Raw genomic sequence first — 17934 nt, forward strand, 5'->3', positions numbered from 1 at the left:
CTAAGGCCAGCCACAACAAGTTGAATCTGTGAATCCTGAGGCAATGTTACACCTGCCCCAAGTACACAGACAACCCCCAACTCCACCCAAGAAATACAAATATATGCGAGAGATGCAACCATCTATCCAAACTGGAGGCTCAGCTCCCTCAACTCAGTACTCCTAAAACTAGTCAGTAGGAGAATGTAACCACACACACCACAAACACAGTCCCACATAGACCTATCACAACTGCAAACCAAACACATAAACACAGAAAAACATTCCTGGAGGCACAAATTACAAACACAGCACACCAACAGAGGCCTCTAAAGCAGACACCCAATCAAACAACCTCCAAACATAGCACATGCAACACATAGTACACAAAGCTGGTGTGCCAAACAGTCACAGGCCAGAAGGAGAAACAACATGCCTGATACAGTTGTAATAGGTGACTCCATAATCAGACACACTGCTGTCCTGCACACCAGACTGAACAAGGGAAAGGGTACAGTAAGCTGCCTGTAGGCTGCCACAATACGCCACATAACAGAAGTATGCAGGTCACCCAAAGCAAGTAGAAATATGATGCAGTCATAGTCCATGCTGGTGTGAATGACCTGAGATGTACCTCCCTAGACTACATGAAAAGAGACATAGATGAGCTCTCTGATTATGTAGTCCAGGCCTGTATGACACTCACCGTTTGCAGCATCCTACCCTTACCAAGAATAATGCCACAGTACAAACACGGAATGATCAGTCATAGCAAGTGGCACACTTACTGGTGTCATTCCAAGGGGATCCAGTGTCTGTCTGCTTGGGATGTCATGCTTGACAAGCCACGCAGCTGTTCTTGGGATGGCTTGCACCTGTTACCCCTGGGCGTCTGGATATTGGGTAAGGCCTTTGCCACCTCCATAGAGCCTTTTGTAGGCAAGGCTGAAAAGACTAACCCATCACCCTAGAAAACATAAGTGGAAAGAAACATAAGGGTAATGCTGACCAATGCCAGATGTGTAAACCTCAATATGCATGCTCCCAAGGCCATCCCCAGTATGGAGAACATCGATGTCTGTGCAGTGAGAGAAACCTGCTGCAAGCCCCCTGACAGCACACCAGCACTACCAGGTTATACCACATATCATGTGTCATGGCCCCAAAACCTGGAACAAAACATAAAAGGAGGGTGAGTGTCCATATTCAGCACAGACACCCATACATCCAGGTAACTGACAATGCACAAGGCATTGGAGTCCACCTTTGTGCAACTAACTGTAGGCAAGACTGCTGTACAGTCTGTAGCATGCTACAGACCACACTCTCACACACAGGAACCCACCCAGCCATCCTGAAGACACTGGACAGTATGAATGTCCCACCAAATACCAAACAAGGTACCACAAATTACCACATAGGTGGTAAACCATTATGTGTGGAAGGAGTAATCAGGGACCTAGGGACACAAGTGGACAGTAACCTGTTATGTGACACTCACATTGCCAATGTGGCTAGGACGACTGTCTACATTTGACACCGTATCAGGAAAGGATTCACATCTACGTCAACAGAGGTCATTGTGCCCCTATACTGTTCTCTTATCACACCCATAATCTAGTACAATGCCTCATATGGGATGTACCTTACCTGACACCTGCAGCAGTTAGAAAGACCTCAAAGGTACCTCACCAAGAGGATAAAGGGTCTCAAATACATGTCATATGCTGCCTGGCTGTAGACACCCCAGCTGAATGCAATCACATACTGCCTACACAGAGGCATTGCATGCCTGTTGTAGAAGGCCATGCCCAACACAGGAGTAATGGACATGCTCCACCCCAGAAAACTCAAATCCATCGGAGCTGTGAGAGTGAGAGATGTCAACTTCAACAAATAATGAAATAGGATGTGCTGGGGGGCAGATACATAATCCAGAGGCTCCCCACACCCTGGACCAGAATCCCACTCCATGTTAGGCAGAGCCCCTCACTGACACTCTTCAACAGGAATCTTGCCAAGTGGATGGATGATTGTAGAGTTACACTGGGGGTCTTCACTGTGTCATGTCCAGACAGAGGCACAGCAAAGCAAATCATAAATGGCCATAATATTCACATAGCAAGGGGTGGCAAAAGCCACACACAGTCTGGCTAGGCTAACAAATGCCCTAGGGTGGATAGCCTAGTATGAACCTATGAACCTATGAAGATACAAATTGTACAGGGCTCTAAGGATAATCCCAAGGCTTTCACAACTGATGGTAGGAACCATGTTGGGAATTCACAGATATGCTCTGAATCACACAAATATCACAAACACACACACATATTTCCAACATACATCGTGACAGGTGCAGTGCAAACCCCCCCCCCCCCCAGAATGTAGAATATCTATCCCAGCAGACTGCTGGCCCCCTGACATTGCAGATGCTGAGGTAACAGCCAGCATCTACAAAGCAAAACACACAGCAGCAATGGTATGAGATGGTGTCCTGGGCTGAGTGCAACATGGACTCCAAGATGAATGGAATGCCAAATCACACTACTGCTCAATGTCAGCCTTACCACAGAATATGTACCCAAAGAGCAGTGTACAACAACAGTGGTCCTTCTCAACAAAGGTGTTGCCTGAATGGATACTGAAAACTACTACCCCAGAATCCTGAGAAGCTCGGTCTGCACAGCTATGGAAAGGATCAGCATGTACCACAGACATAAAGATATTGGGGACCTACTGACACCAGACCCTACCCAGTGTGGCTTTCTTAAGTGCAGATCCTGCCCCTAAACATGTTTGACTCAATTGAAACAGTCATTAAGGTCATTGATGAGGGCAATGTGGTCCACACAGCGCAACTGGACCTTGCAAAGGCTTATACAATACCCTACGTCTTCATTATAGATAAGCTCACCAGCTTAAATATAAACCCCTATGTCAGTAGAGGGGTTGCAAACCAGACCAAGGACAGAACAGACATGGTCAGACATGCTGCAGCCATGTCAGACTACAAACCAGATATAACTGGCATCCCAAAAGGCTTGGTCCTGGGATCTCCCTCGTCCGGTATATATGTCCCATAGGTACAGGCAAACATGGAAGGACTGTGTTTGAACATGTTTGCAGAGGACTACAAACTGCTCACCATATATGATCCACCAGCTGACTCAAGCATCCCACAAAAGGGCCACATAGAAACAGACAACTGGTGCCATAGCCGTGTCAGCAAGCTAATTGCAGAAAAGTGTATAGTCAACCCCCGTGGATATACAGTAAGTGCCCACCAATTACCACATAGGTGTTAACCCATTATGTAGTTAACATGTAATGAGAGACCTGAGGACACAAGGTGATAGATATCCCGTATTAGACAAACATGTGCTGTAGTGTTTACAGAAACATACCATATACCCACCTAATCATGAAGGTTGTCAGATCTAGATAAGGGGAGGTCATTGTGGCTCTGCAGTCATCCTCCATCAGTGGTACAATTGACTACAATAGCCCCTGTGGGATGTACCTCAGCAGACACCTCCATCAACCGTAAAGTCCCCAACAGTACCTCACCAGGAGTATCAAAGAGCTTGCACAGATGCCATGTGTTGCCTGTGTTGCTGGCATCAATAAACATGCTGCACCTTGTACAATCTGAATGGCAGTGAGCTATGCACATGAGAGACCTGAACCCCAGCACTGACTTACATAGGACAAGCTGTATTGCATGATCCATAACACAGAAGCCACCCCCACCTATGAGTGAACTCCCAGTACAGGCTACAAATAGAGTCACTTATCAATTTTCCTCAATAGGAATCTTGATGAGTGGATGGGAGATGGTAGCTTTATCCTGGGTATCACTGTCATGTCACAGGTAGACAGAGGCACAGTATACTAACCATGACATATGTCATGGCAAACTCCACTTACAATGTGTGTTGAAGGTGAACAGACTACAGGATGCACATTTCCCTTTCTAAACACAGATGATGTCAGCACTCTATAAGTATAGCAGGAGAAGGGAAACTTCCCAGTAATGCGAATAGCACACTCTGCTAATGTGTCCGTCTCGAGTGTCATAACATAGTCAGATAGGGGTTTGAATCCTGCAAATGGCAAGTGTGTGTTTTTGGCTGAGGGGCGTTAGTGTGTGTGAGGAAAATGTCCCTTTTGCCAACTAGGTGAACAGACTACAGGATGCACATTTCCCTTTCTAAACACTGATGATGTCAGCACCCTATAAGTACAGCAAGAGAAGGGAAACCTCCCAGTAATGCGAATAGCACACTCTGCTAATGTGTCCGTCTCGAGTGTCATAACATAGTCAGGTAGGGGTTTGAATCCTGCAAATGGCAAGTGTGTGTTTTTGGCTGAGGGGGGTTAGTGTGTGTGAGGAAAATGTCCCTTTTGGCAACTAGGTGAACAGACTACAGGATGCACATTTCCCTTTCTAAACACCGATGATGTCAGCACTCTATAAGTATAGCAGGAGAAGGGAAACCTCCCAGTAATGCGAATAGCGCGCTCTGCTAATGCGTCCATCTCAAGTGTCATAACATAGTTAGGTAGGGGTTTGAATCCTGCAAATGGCAAGTGTGTGTGTTTGTCTGAGGGGGGTTAGTGTGTGTGAGGGAAATGTCCCTTTTGGCAACTAGGAGAACAGACTACAGGATGCACATTTCCCTTTCTAAACACTGTTCAGCTGAAGGCCATGGCTCTGGCACAAGTTGTCTGTTTCTATGATGTCCCTTTGGAAGATGCTTGTGTCGGCTGGCGAGTCGATTATGGTGGCCAGTTCGCAGTCATCTGCATATTTGTTCAGCCACAGTCTGTCCGTGTTGGCCTATACCTCCAATAAATATATACCAAACAAGAGAGGTCCCAGGACTGAGCCTTGTGGGACACAACTCGTAACTGGTTTGGAGTCTGGCATGGCTCCAGCAATTCTAACCATGTGGGTTCTGTCCTTGAGCCACTGTGCAATCCATCTAGTGATATAGGGGCTTATATTTAAGCTGGTGAGCTTCTCTAGAATGCCCAAGTGGGGTATTGTTGTGAAGGCTTTTGCGAGGTCCAGGTAGGCTGTGTGAACCACCTTCCCCTCGTCAATGGCCTTGGTGACTGTTTCAAAGAAATCAGCCAGGTTACATTTGGTAGTGCTGGTGTGCTCTCAGTAGCCCTGAACCAGCCACCTGTTACTGCACAGATATCGATGTTCTCCATGCCAAGGAGAGCTTCGGGTGCATGCATCTGGAGGTTTAGACTTCTGGCGTTGGGTAGCATTACTCTTAGTTTCTTATCCCTTGTGATACCTATGAAGGTGGGTTTGTCATTTGAGCCTTGCCTAACATAGGCACTATGGGGGTAGCAAGAGCCTTTGCCAATATCTGAAAGCCCAGGGGTGACAGGTGCAGGCCATCCCTAGCGAAGCAGGTAGTTCAACAGAAGATGAATATGTGAAGGTGTAGTGCCTGTGATTAGTTAGCAGTAGCATATATGACTGCTCACGTGGACACATGCCAGGTAAGTCATATGCACTGTGTCACAGGCAATGTACATGTGAACAGGACAAACAGTGACATCCTGTCAAGTGGGACATGGACATACATATAGTAAGCTATGCAGATGGCACTAGGAGTCCACAGAAGCTCTATAACTATGCATTGCAGGTGTGATCAGTATTCCAGGGTAATTGCAAGCAAACATGCATGCAAACAAAGCTACAGTAAACAGGGCTGCATGTAGTCCATTGTACAACAAACAAGCTGTACCACTTCCAGTAGGTAACATTGCAAATATGCAGGCACTATGCACATGTACATGGAAATACACGGGTCAGATGGCTAGGGTCCAGTCTCAGCGCACACAAGTGTACAGACCATGTACTGTCAGGATGTACAATAACTGGATGGAAACCCATGTGCTCATACCTGCAGTAATACACATGTCAAATAACAGACACTGAGCCTTCACTCAGTGGTTCCATACTTAGTAGGATGTATGCTACCTGGCCTGCCACCACAGTATCCCTGACATATATGGGGACTCTCCCTCCTGTGACAGTTAGTTTTGTGTGTTGGGGCTGTCTAGCATGGTATGAGATGTGAGCATGCAGTGCTAGGGTGCTCCTGTGTGTCCTGTACCAGTCGTGTAGTACTGCACACATATCAACATCCTCAAACATCTGCATTGCAGAGTCCAGTGTGGGCAACATGCCACTTGCAATTTACATGTCCATCATTGCGTATTACTTCATTCATTACCTTATCCCCTGTGCTACCTATGTATGTAGCCTTCTGTTGACATCATTACCACCAGTATGCCAACATGTGCAGATGATACACTATGGTAATTACCATGGGTGTAGACAACAGTACATGACAATCACACACTTACTGCATCAGGCATGCTGTGATATACCCACAATTAGTTCAGCACACAGTACTGTTAACAACATGATACTATTACTACACATCTATGTGGTCACGCTGTGCATCAGCAACATGTTAACCTGTACCTGCACAGTTGTTACAGATTGCAGGAGGTGGCACAGTTTCATCATATGCACAGGGTGTGAACTTGGTATGCCTGAGTCAGCCACCGATACCACCGATTGTTATGTATGTGTATGTGTGTTGGTGAGGGACAGCAGTAGAAGGTGGGGCAATGTTGATGCAGTGTGTGCGTGTATGCGGTAGCACTAGGTGTTGTCAATTTGCATGTGTGTATGGATGCACACAGTTCCACCTCATGGCTGCCATATACTGGTGTTTGTGGACAGCCACAGACTGTACCTGCCAGGTCATACAGATCAGTGTCTCTGGCCACGGACATGGTACCTGTGCCTTGCAGGGGTGCTACGGACCATATCCAGTACCAACCCAGACTGGGTACTGTCATCAGAAGCAGGTGTTCGTTGACTGGACACAGATCCCTGTCGGGCCTGGCCAGAGCTACGTGCATGTGGTCTCCTGGGGCAGTCTGATGACAGCACAGACCCAGCATTGCTGGGGCTGCTGCTGGCACTACGGGGGCGGCCGCGGTCCTGTTGTCGTCCACGACGACTGCCAGCTGCTGCTGTTGCTGGCATATGGCCACGCCGACGCCTCAACCGCCCACCATCGCCCTGGCTCATGGACATGTAGTTGTGGAACCGGTCTAATATGTCCCCACAACTTCTGTCTATGACATCGGTGAAATCACGGATGGCAGCCGCAATGTCACGCATACTGTCAGTCATGGCTGTGCGACATGCTGTCAGCTCCCTCAGACCCTGTCTGGTGTACCGTCCCATATGTGACTGTGCCTGCATGACAGCCTGAAACATAGCTGAGGTTGTAAGACCTCTGTGGGCACGTCTGACAGGGGCAGTATGCCCACGGATGCTCCCACGAGAACCCCTGGACATCTGTCTGTGTGGTACCATCTCTGGGCCATGCCCATGGCTGCTGTGTGGGGAGGCATGTGCCACAGATACCACATTACCCTGGTCAATGCCCAATGTATGCTGTCCATCACCTAGGGACATTGGTGACAAAGGGTGTATTGGCAGGATAACTATGCGCATTGATGGGGTCGACAGCTGTGTACTGTCAATCGGCTGACCAATGGTGGACCCTGGCATACCTTCCTGTGCCATTACACAGATGTCATCATTATCAGTACCCACGGCACCTGATTCAGGTTCCCTGCTACATGACACCAGAGCAGCACCAGAACCTGTGGGAGGGAAACACAGTTTACAATGTCTACACATTACCAGTGATGCACACATGCACAGGTGCACACATACACACATGCACTGGTGCAGACATGCACAGGTGCACACATGCACACATGCTCAGCTGCACACATGTACACATGCACACATGCACAGGTGCACGCATGCACACATGCACACGTGTGCACGTGCACATGCACACACATGCACAGGTGCACACATGTACACATGCACACATGCACAGGTGCACACATGTACACATGCACCCGTGCACACATGCACAGGCGCACACATGCACACTTGCACACGTGCACACATGCACAGGTGCACACATGCACACGTGCACACATGCACAGGTGCACACATGCACACGTACACACATGCACACATGCACACAGTTTCACACAATTGTACAGTACTCAGTATGCGTGATATCAACACACAGACACAGCCACACCTACATGCATACAAAGAGCACTACTAAGTGAGCCAAATAGTACTATTACTATCAAAACTATTACAGGAATTGTTAATACACACTCACCAGCATGGATAGGCTGCATTGCTGTTATACCAGAGGGACCTGCAGACGTGAAGAAACTAATGTCAGTGGGCACAACTGTGCCATTGTTACTGAGTATGATACAGGTCAGTAGTACAACAGTCGCCTTTCACAGGTCAGCTGCTAATATTGAGGATATCACACTTGCACATTAAATACTATGGTGACAGCTACAAACCAAGGAAACACCTCACACATGCATTAACTACCAGTGTACACAACAGTCAACTATACATATGGCATATTACCTGCACGTTCACTGTCTTGCTGCTGCGTGGCTCCAGCCTCCATCATAATGCATGTCTGCTGCTGCTGTTGTTGCTGGTGGACTGGAGCCACTACACTCATGAGTAGTCCCTCCAGTCTGGTGAGTGGGGGATGTGTAGCCACCCCACCACCTGTGGCAACCTGTTGCCTGTGGATATCCGACGCATGCTGATGGACATGTCTGATTAAATCACTGCAGTAATGTCGTACCTGCTCATATGTCCTATTATGCGTGCCTATGTCATTTACCCGACGGACAAGGTCTTGCCACAGTGCAGCCCTCTCCTGCTGAGTCTGGCTGGTGCGGGAAAAGAGTATTGCATAATCCCGCACCAGGCTCTGGTGTATCTCCTCATCCTCAGCTGTGGAGTAAGTGTATACCGCAGGTGGGCCATGTACCTGAGAAAGAAAATAACCTGATATCAGCAATATATGTCAGCAGAATTTGGCACACATACTACACATGCTACTCAACTGTTATGATACAACATATCTCACATATATAGCATCTGTCTGTCTATTGGTGGATACACGTGTAAATGGCCAGGTATCAGTGCTCAGCCAGCAACTGTGCAACAGTACCTGGCACACTCCATACGACATACTACCAAACCCCAGCAGTCAGAACACTGATTCAGGTCAAGAGCACCTCCTCACTCTGGGGGTTTGTATCTAGGTACTGTATGGCCTACATCATCAACTACTGTGAGCTGACCACACACTGATTGCCCTGGATATACATATCCCACCTCCACCACCAGCACAAACGACTATAGTGAATAACATTACAGATGCAAACTTTACACTTTGTAACAGTGACATGGTATCTTTTCAGCCCACTGGGCCAGTGGCAGATACAACCCACAATGCTGACCCCTACACAATTGCTTACTACAGACATCTCCGAGAATGCATGGATCATGCAATCCCATATATGACCAAGACACTCTCCACAAAGGGACATCCTGTCTGGTGGACCCCAGCCATAGACAGATTGTATTACAGAAGATGGAAGCTACTGCAAGACAGAGCATAATTCCATAAAGGGAGGCATGTCTGAGCAGCACTAGTAAGGATCTATTTTCCATCATACAAACATCCATGGGCAACTTTGAGAGGGAAATCAAGAGGGACACTACAGATAACCAGAAGGCCTTCTTCAGTTATGTTAGCAACCTGGTCAGGATCCATCCTCTATGCCCATAGTTAGTACACAACAACAAATATTTCATTGACACCACAGATATTGACAACATTGTGGCAGACAGGTTCAGTGCAGGTGTCACCCCGCCCTCTCCCCAAAATAAGACATAGTTATCCCAGCTGACTGTAACCTCCCTGTCATCACAGATGTCCAGGTGAGAGCCACCCTCAGGACAGCAGAATACACAACATGAATGGGACCTGATGGTATCCCCAGTTGCATGCTACATAAACTCTGACAGGAGCTAAACACACATATAGAAGTGCTATGTAACACTAGCCTGACTACAGGATATGTACCTGTACACTGGCGCACAGCAGCAGTGGTTCCACTCCAGAAGGAGGCACCTCAACATACCAATACAATACAACACAATACATTACATTACAATACAATACTATACAATATGCTATTGCCCCTGAGACTACAGCAGCATACTGTTCTGCTACCCTGACCATTGTGACACATGTGGTGTGATGGTACCTGCTGCTGTCACACAGTTACACAGGGTGACTCATATGGCATATTACCTATCTGACTAACATTCAGCAGGGGTATGTGTGACATGTACTCATGGGGAGTCTTGCTTCTTAACACTGTGTGATTTATTGCAGGGTATGTCTTATCTGTGGGTAGGAACTTTTACCTCCACATGTGCACTCTATTGCAGTGGTACGGACGACACACAGCAGTCATTTAGGTTGTGGCTGGTGTGAGGTGTTACTATGGTTGTTGGACATCTGTCATGGGTGTGACTTACATATGTAAATCCGGGAGTGGTAACCTCTATGTGGGTAGTATATGTGTACTCTGTGGTGTTGTCAGTCACTGTGCATTGGTTATGTGTTTGAGTGCATTGTCACAGTGTTGTACATGTCACTGTGTCCTTCTCCATATCTGTAGCTGTCATGTGAGGTCCATACCATGGCATCCATTATGTGGTGTGGAGGGTACACGACCTACATGTCCATAGCTGACATACCATGGTCGCTGACACATACCATGTGCAGGTATTCCAGGATAGTGTGCCACTGTGAATATCATTGGGGCCACTATTGTACACATTTATGACCCTGTTCACCCCTGACACATGCAGTGGTGGGCAGCCAGTCACATATCTGGTGGTTACTGGTGTAGGTGATTTGGAATGTGGTATGGTACTCCGGTTTTGACACTGGAGTTCACTCCATGCCTTTGTCACCAGGCACCTGTTGCAATACATCTGTACACATGTGCCTCACTCAGAATTTATATACATCTCTCTCTCTCTCTCTCTCTCTCTATATATATATATATATATGTATATAGATATATCTATATGTATGTATATATATATATATATATATATATATATATATATATATATATACATATATATATGTGTGTGTCTGTATACATATACACATATATATATATTGATGTACATATATTGCTATAGATGTGGAGAGGGGTGGGACACAGAGGGGGTGAGAGTGACAGAGGGGGTGGGACAGGGTGTGTTGAAGGTCGTCATATACAGTCATACATGTAGATAGTCAGATCAGTATGTCTATGTATATGTATCTACATATATCTATATCTGTATGTGTGCATTACATATATATGTTTGTACAATATTCTATCTACATCTATGTATTCCTACATCTCTCTCTCTATGTATGTATACATATATGCATGTTTTATATATATATATATATATATATATATATATATATATATATATATACACACACACATATGTTGACATACATGCATTATCCATATGATAGACAGGTATATCAACATGTTTGTCTACCATACTGTATACACACACTAACATACTGCTAAACATACATAACTGTGAAACCTACTCTGTACATGGCACTACAACCTACAATCAACCAACATTGATATGTGCACATAGATGCTCTCACATACAAATGTATGTACAGCCTTCACTGATAGTTGCTGTATGTCCCTGCCCTTTACACATCTTCATATACATATGGATACAGACCAATGACACATATGGAGGGTTCACAGTATGTAGACCTTTATAGTATTACTTTACATTACCTGTGTTTGTCACAGCTGCTTGTGTTGCCGTCTGGTTCTCTGTCCTGCTGCTCCACTTCCCAGTTGTCAGCTTTCAGGTGGCTGTTGCTGAACAATTTGTTTGTCTCTGCTTAATTGCAATTTTCTCTGTCTCTGTCTCTCTCTCTCTCTCTCTCTCTCTGTCTGTCTCTCACGTCCTTCTCAGGGTGCAATGAAAGTATTGAATGTGTGGACTGGGAGTACAGCATACTTTTGTAGGTATCTGCATATGCCCATGTGATGGCCTCTGCACCAATTGTTAACCAGCATTTGCTAATTGCATGCAGCCAGTTGTGTACTGATTGCAGTTCTCACTGTGATTTCAGAACAGTGCTATAAAAAGGTATGTGAGATAGGCGTAGCCTTTTCAGATTTTAAGGGCAGGGGCCATGCTGTTATGCTGTGTACAATGTTCTGTGAGTGTAAAGGTTGGTATCTCTCTCATATTTCCAGGTGTGTTGTAAATTAACATTCCTCCATTCATTTCTCCAGTTTCCTGTACTAACTGTGTATGTACACTGACACCTACAACTACTACTACTGTTAGTGTGTGTGTGTGTGTGTGTGTGTGTGTGTGCTTTCCTTTCGCTTTTGCTTGCACTTTGTTGCTAAAGCTTCAATATTTGCCCTTTACAGTCACTACTTGTATGCCTGCTAGGTGTCCTGACTGTAGTGTGCTGCTGTAGCTTTCCTAATTTTCCATGTACATTCACACCTTGGAATGCTTGCTATATCTGCTAGGGTGTTACAGCATGCAGTGTGGTCTGGCCATGGTGTGGGCCTTGACATCTATTAGGGTATTTGAGTATGCTGCTGAGCAGGCCCCAGAGACTTTCAGGTTCATCTGTTATCTGCCTCATGGAATGGTACATATCAGTGGGGTACACTCATTAAAATGTCTGGTATGCTACAGTTGTGACTGTGGGTTAGCATGATCATATGTATTACTACACTTTTTCTGCCATGCAAGTGGTGAATACTTTCAGGACTCCATAGTTACCATTGCATGTGTTACACCTTTCTGCCTACTGTTTGTACATTTCACATGGAGTCTGTGGGGCATCCATGTAAGTCATTCACTGTTGCTATGTCTAGGCTCTTAACTATTCAAATATGGTGGTGTCAGACCCGTCATGTGTAAAGATATTTGCAGGTTGTCCACATTTCTGCCTCATATTTTGGTCAATATCTCATGCACACCTTTTTCTGGCAAATCACTCTGGGCTCAAGTCAGAATATGGTGACAAACATTCAAGTTTCAGACTTCATACCCTTCCAAACATCCCACAAAATGCAGACCCTGTTACTCTCTGAACTGTCTGAATTTCTTGTAACATTATTTGTAATGTGTCCCTGGTTTTGGGCCTTTGCTCCACATATTTTATTACTTGGTCCAGATGTGTTCCTGTAAGAGGTTGTGGGGTATGGGCAGTGATTATCCTGCTGTGAGTATGTGTGTGGCTTGCAAGGTGCTATAGTGACATTATTACCTAGCTACCAACTAGCATGGCTGTTTCTGTTCCACACTACTATTATGGAAATCCACTAGTTTTGATAGTAATTCTAAATGGCATGCTTTGTGTACTACACATCTATATTCCCTTTACATTCATTCCTACTATTACATGATATATTTATTTTAGCACAATGTTCTTGTATAAGATTCATGGCTTAGTGGTAAGTCACACAGACTACTGTTTCCAAGGTCCTGGGTTCGGGACTGCCAGTGGGATTTTATTTTGCTTCTGAACTGACCACAAGACCTGCCAATCAAAGTGACTAGGCACTTTTAAGCAGTTGTAACGGGTTAGCACTGGTTACGCCCGAGCTCACACATGCGCACTGGCGTTTAGCTCCGCACAAGCGCCACACACCAGCTTACAACCGCCAATGTGACTCTTGCGCACACCCGCGCTATTTACTTTGAAAGAAAAGAAAATGGGGAGACAGGAAAGTGGTGAAAAAGGGGTCACAAAGAGGGTAAGACAGTAGGGAAACAAGCTTGGGATGTGCAGGAGGGATGTAGGTAAGGCCCATATCTGCCCATTTCTTCATCAGCAACAGCTGTGCATATGTATGTAATTTGGTGTGACATTTGAAACCTTCCACCCCTGAGGGAGGTGTCAGGACAACAATAATACTTGTCATACAGCCAATTGTAATTGATAGGTTCCATGTCCAGCAGACATGTGTGTGTGGAATAGGCAGCTATGTATGGGGCGTACTTTTTTTGTGGGTACAGAGTGCCCTTTTTTTTTTTTTTTTTTTTCAGGTGAGAGTGGTATGTCAGGTGAAGGAAGTCGGTACAGCTGGGGAGGTAGGTTGGGTAGGTAAACAGACAAGACAAACAAGACGCATACAGGGGCAGTGTATGACACGTGGGGGGGTTACACAATTGACGGAGATGGAGGTTTGGATATCCAGAGCCCATGAGCCCACAGATGGCAACAGTGAACTGATATCCCCACCCAGGCAGTGCCACTGTTCCTTCACTGCCCAGGACGAGGCTATGCTGGGGCTGTGTAGGCGGGGCAACAGGCATGCCCGTTAGTTGCGCCACCGTGCCTCGAGCTGGCGAGGGGCTCAAGAACAGAGTCCCGAATCTCCCTCGCACCACAGTCTGGACGCCACGGAGGGTGAGTGGTGGTTCTCCTCGGCCACACTTGCAGAGGGGGAGCCCCATCCCCTGCAGTGCTTCCACCTGCAGGTGGCACAGGGCCACCGAGGAGGAGGGTCCGGACTGCACTAGTGCCAGGTGCACTCGCCAGCTGAGGTGGGAGAGGTGGGTCGCTGGAACCCGCCTTCCTGTCAAATCCTATGTTTTGCATTATGTCATGACAGTTTGGGTTAGTGACATATAATACCATTCACAATTAGTTGTAACAGCATGCATTAGTATTCCCATTAACCAAACACCCAGATATTCACACCATTGAATAGCATGCATAACACATGCATAATTTGAACAGAAATACACAGTCCAACAACATGCAGGGTTAATTGATGGCAACAGGCCATCAGGTGTGGATATATGAACAGGGCAGATGCATCAACGGACATGCAAATATATATGACCCAACAGGACAAATGTCCAGGGGTGTTAATTGTGATTGCACATACCATTTTCACGTTGAATGGGTTATATGTGATTATAGGGTGGGGTAAAGAAAGTAATATTAACACCTTCGAATAACAATACATATGCTGTACATTTCTAATAGCTACAGTTATATACACACTACTGTTCTGACTACCTTTCCTATATGATAACTATTTCAACTTGGTGATAGGACTGTTACTGCAACATCAATATACATTTTATGGTTCTTCATACACATTCATATCTAGCTTTGTTCAGCTACATCATCCTGCTACATTTGCTTTATATAGCTGTAGACAAGTGTGGATGTTTGGTATATCAGACAATCATCCTATCTGCATATTGCAGACTGAGAGCAACATATCCAGATTTTGGGATACATTCCTGATGCAGCAACACTTTGAACAGATTTTGCTGTTTGGTTTTGAATCATGCATTTCATTCTGTCTTGACTGCAGTATACTTTATTCAGGTGTTATTACTACTGTATTGCTGATTCATGACACTTTCTCACACTCTCTCACTTGCTTTCATTTTACTATTGAGGATGGTACTTTAGGCTTCATTGACATGTTTTACCTGTAGTTATTACAATCCTTTCCAGCAGTCTCACTTTATGTCATGTTTCAGTATTTCCACAGGGATATATTTCACACATGTGATTTCATCATCTTCTGCAGCTATACTTTTCAGCCTGCTGCAGGTTGTGCAACTATTTTCTTACAGGTAGGGCATTTTTATCTCAGAATATATGTGAACAGCTTCATTTTTCAGTTTAACTTACAGGCTGAAACACACACTTTTGTAATCAAGCAATACTTGCATACACTTTCACACTGTTACTTGCAGATTTTATTCTCATGTCAGATTACTTTATATTTCTTGACCTGCAATGACTGTATGATATTTCTTTAGCCTTTCTTTCTGTCAGATAGCGTCAAGATGCAGCACCAGCCTTATTTGCACTGCCTGTGTGATACATATTAACCGCGCTATAGGCTACATTATGGTGACCTCGTCCCAATTGGCGGACATATGGACTCATGCCGGGCCTCCATATCAGTACATGATAAATAGTACCTAGCTTGCATCAGGCAGGTCCTTGTAATCATGGCCTGGTGACTGGTGGTCGGGCAGATAGTACATGCACCCGCTACGCGTATGAAATGGCAAGTACTCCCATGCCCCTGAGACTACACGGCCACGCACCTGCCCCTTGGGTGGGCACATATGGGCACCTAGCTGGACTGGGACCTGGTTCAGTTTCCATCCACCGTGACCCTGACCTACGTGGATGCACTGGGATGACCTATATGGGTAACTATCGACCGTACGCCTGGGCAGCCTCCTAAGGGTGGATGGGGCACCAGGATCAGTATGGCCGTCCGTCATTTAGTGCGGGTCCTGGACAGTTACCATTGGTAGGACTATCTGCAGGTCGATTCCCTATCCGGCAGTCCCAGAGGACGTGGTAGGTGCGGGGCCATAGCCCTCTCCGGTACTGAGGTCCCGCCCATGGAGGTCGCAGTGTGTATGCCACTGGCGGATGAGGCGCTAGGAGCCCCATAGTGGTTACCTGGACTGGATGCACATGCCCCTGGCTGATTCCCCATGCCCCGTGGGACCCCTGTACGCATTGCGCATCCCTGAAACAATAACCGATCCCCCATGGGCCCTCGAGTACATACTGCAGTACCCTAGGCATGGATCGATGATGGGATCCCATGGCCCGCAATGACGATAACTCTACCCTGACCCTGTCGGATGCCAATCTGTCAACTACCTCATGTGTCCCAACACATTTCATCTAGGCTGTAGCGCCTACTACCCTATCGACCCTCCCATGAGGTGGTAGCTGGTCAGGTATATCTGTCCCACATTACTGCCTGAGCATTTGGGCTGTGGCCGCTTCTACAATTACCTTGATGCTATCCCGCCATACCTGGACCTATATCATGCACTCGGACCTGCATCCGATACCCGTGGCGACTGGGACCTCGTTGGGTATGTCACCCATTGCAGATCCACTACTAGGGTGGGGTTCACTCTGCAGCAATTTCTCAGGCGTGGTATGCGTGATGGTCAGTAACGCGTCCACTTGTCGCGCATACCTTGACCTTCATCAGTAAGGTATAGCTGACTGCCTTTATCCTGCTTTGTGACAAATGCTTCTTGCATTCTATAGTGATAGGTAGTTCAGGTCCGGCCATACCTGGGGTTGGCCGGCCGCAATATACCTCTAGTGATTGACCTGATGACCGTCTACGGTGTATGCCTGGCTATCCTGGAGCCGGCCTGGTTAGGCTCGCTTTTATGATTTGGTTTATAGTTGAAGATCCGTTAAATCATGACCCAGGTTCGAACAGCCCTGCGCTTTCTTGTTTCGCGGTTCAATGACTGTGCAGAGCAGTGCTTTGAGCTCAGGTGGTCTTTTAAAGGATGCCCCTCGCGATCTTTTTATTTAGCCGTGGACATCAACGGTTTCGGCCGGGCGCAAAACGGGCACAGGTGCTAGCTTTGCTTGCGGTCGCCTACAGTTACGGCGCCCTCGATGCTACGCTCCACTGACTAGAGGCATAGCGTCCAGGCTGAGGTAGCCTACTGGCAGCGTCCAGGTACCATCGCCCGCTAGCCATGCGTTAATCTGGCACTTAGTGGCACCGGCTGGCTTAGTACTCCAGGGCGCTAGTCTACCTATGAGGCTAGCTGGCATGGTTCATCCAGCGTCCTGGCGAACGCCACCTGTATGCAGCTCATGAGCCACATCTGGCATTTCACTGTCTCGAAATGCATAGGTTGGATGACCTCCTGCTAGTCGACAGTTTCGGGCTAGATTCAGATGTGTACACTACGGTAATCTGGGGGTGGGAATCGGTTACCCTGGCATTAGTGCATATATTTGTCACTAACTCAGCTATGGGCACGGCTTGCTGGACCCAATGGGGACATGGCTTAATGTATGGGCACTGGTCCTAATCACAAGTATCATGGGGTGAGTGCGATGAGCGCAATAAGGCTTGCAATTACATGTG

Source organism: Protopterus annectens, chromosome 8.part0 (assembly GCF_019279795.1).
Source record: "Protopterus annectens isolate FY-2018-M chromosome 8.part0, PAN1.0, whole genome shotgun sequence".
In the NCBI taxonomy this organism is placed as follows: Eukaryota; Metazoa; Chordata; order Ceratodontiformes; family Protopteridae; genus Protopterus; species Protopterus annectens.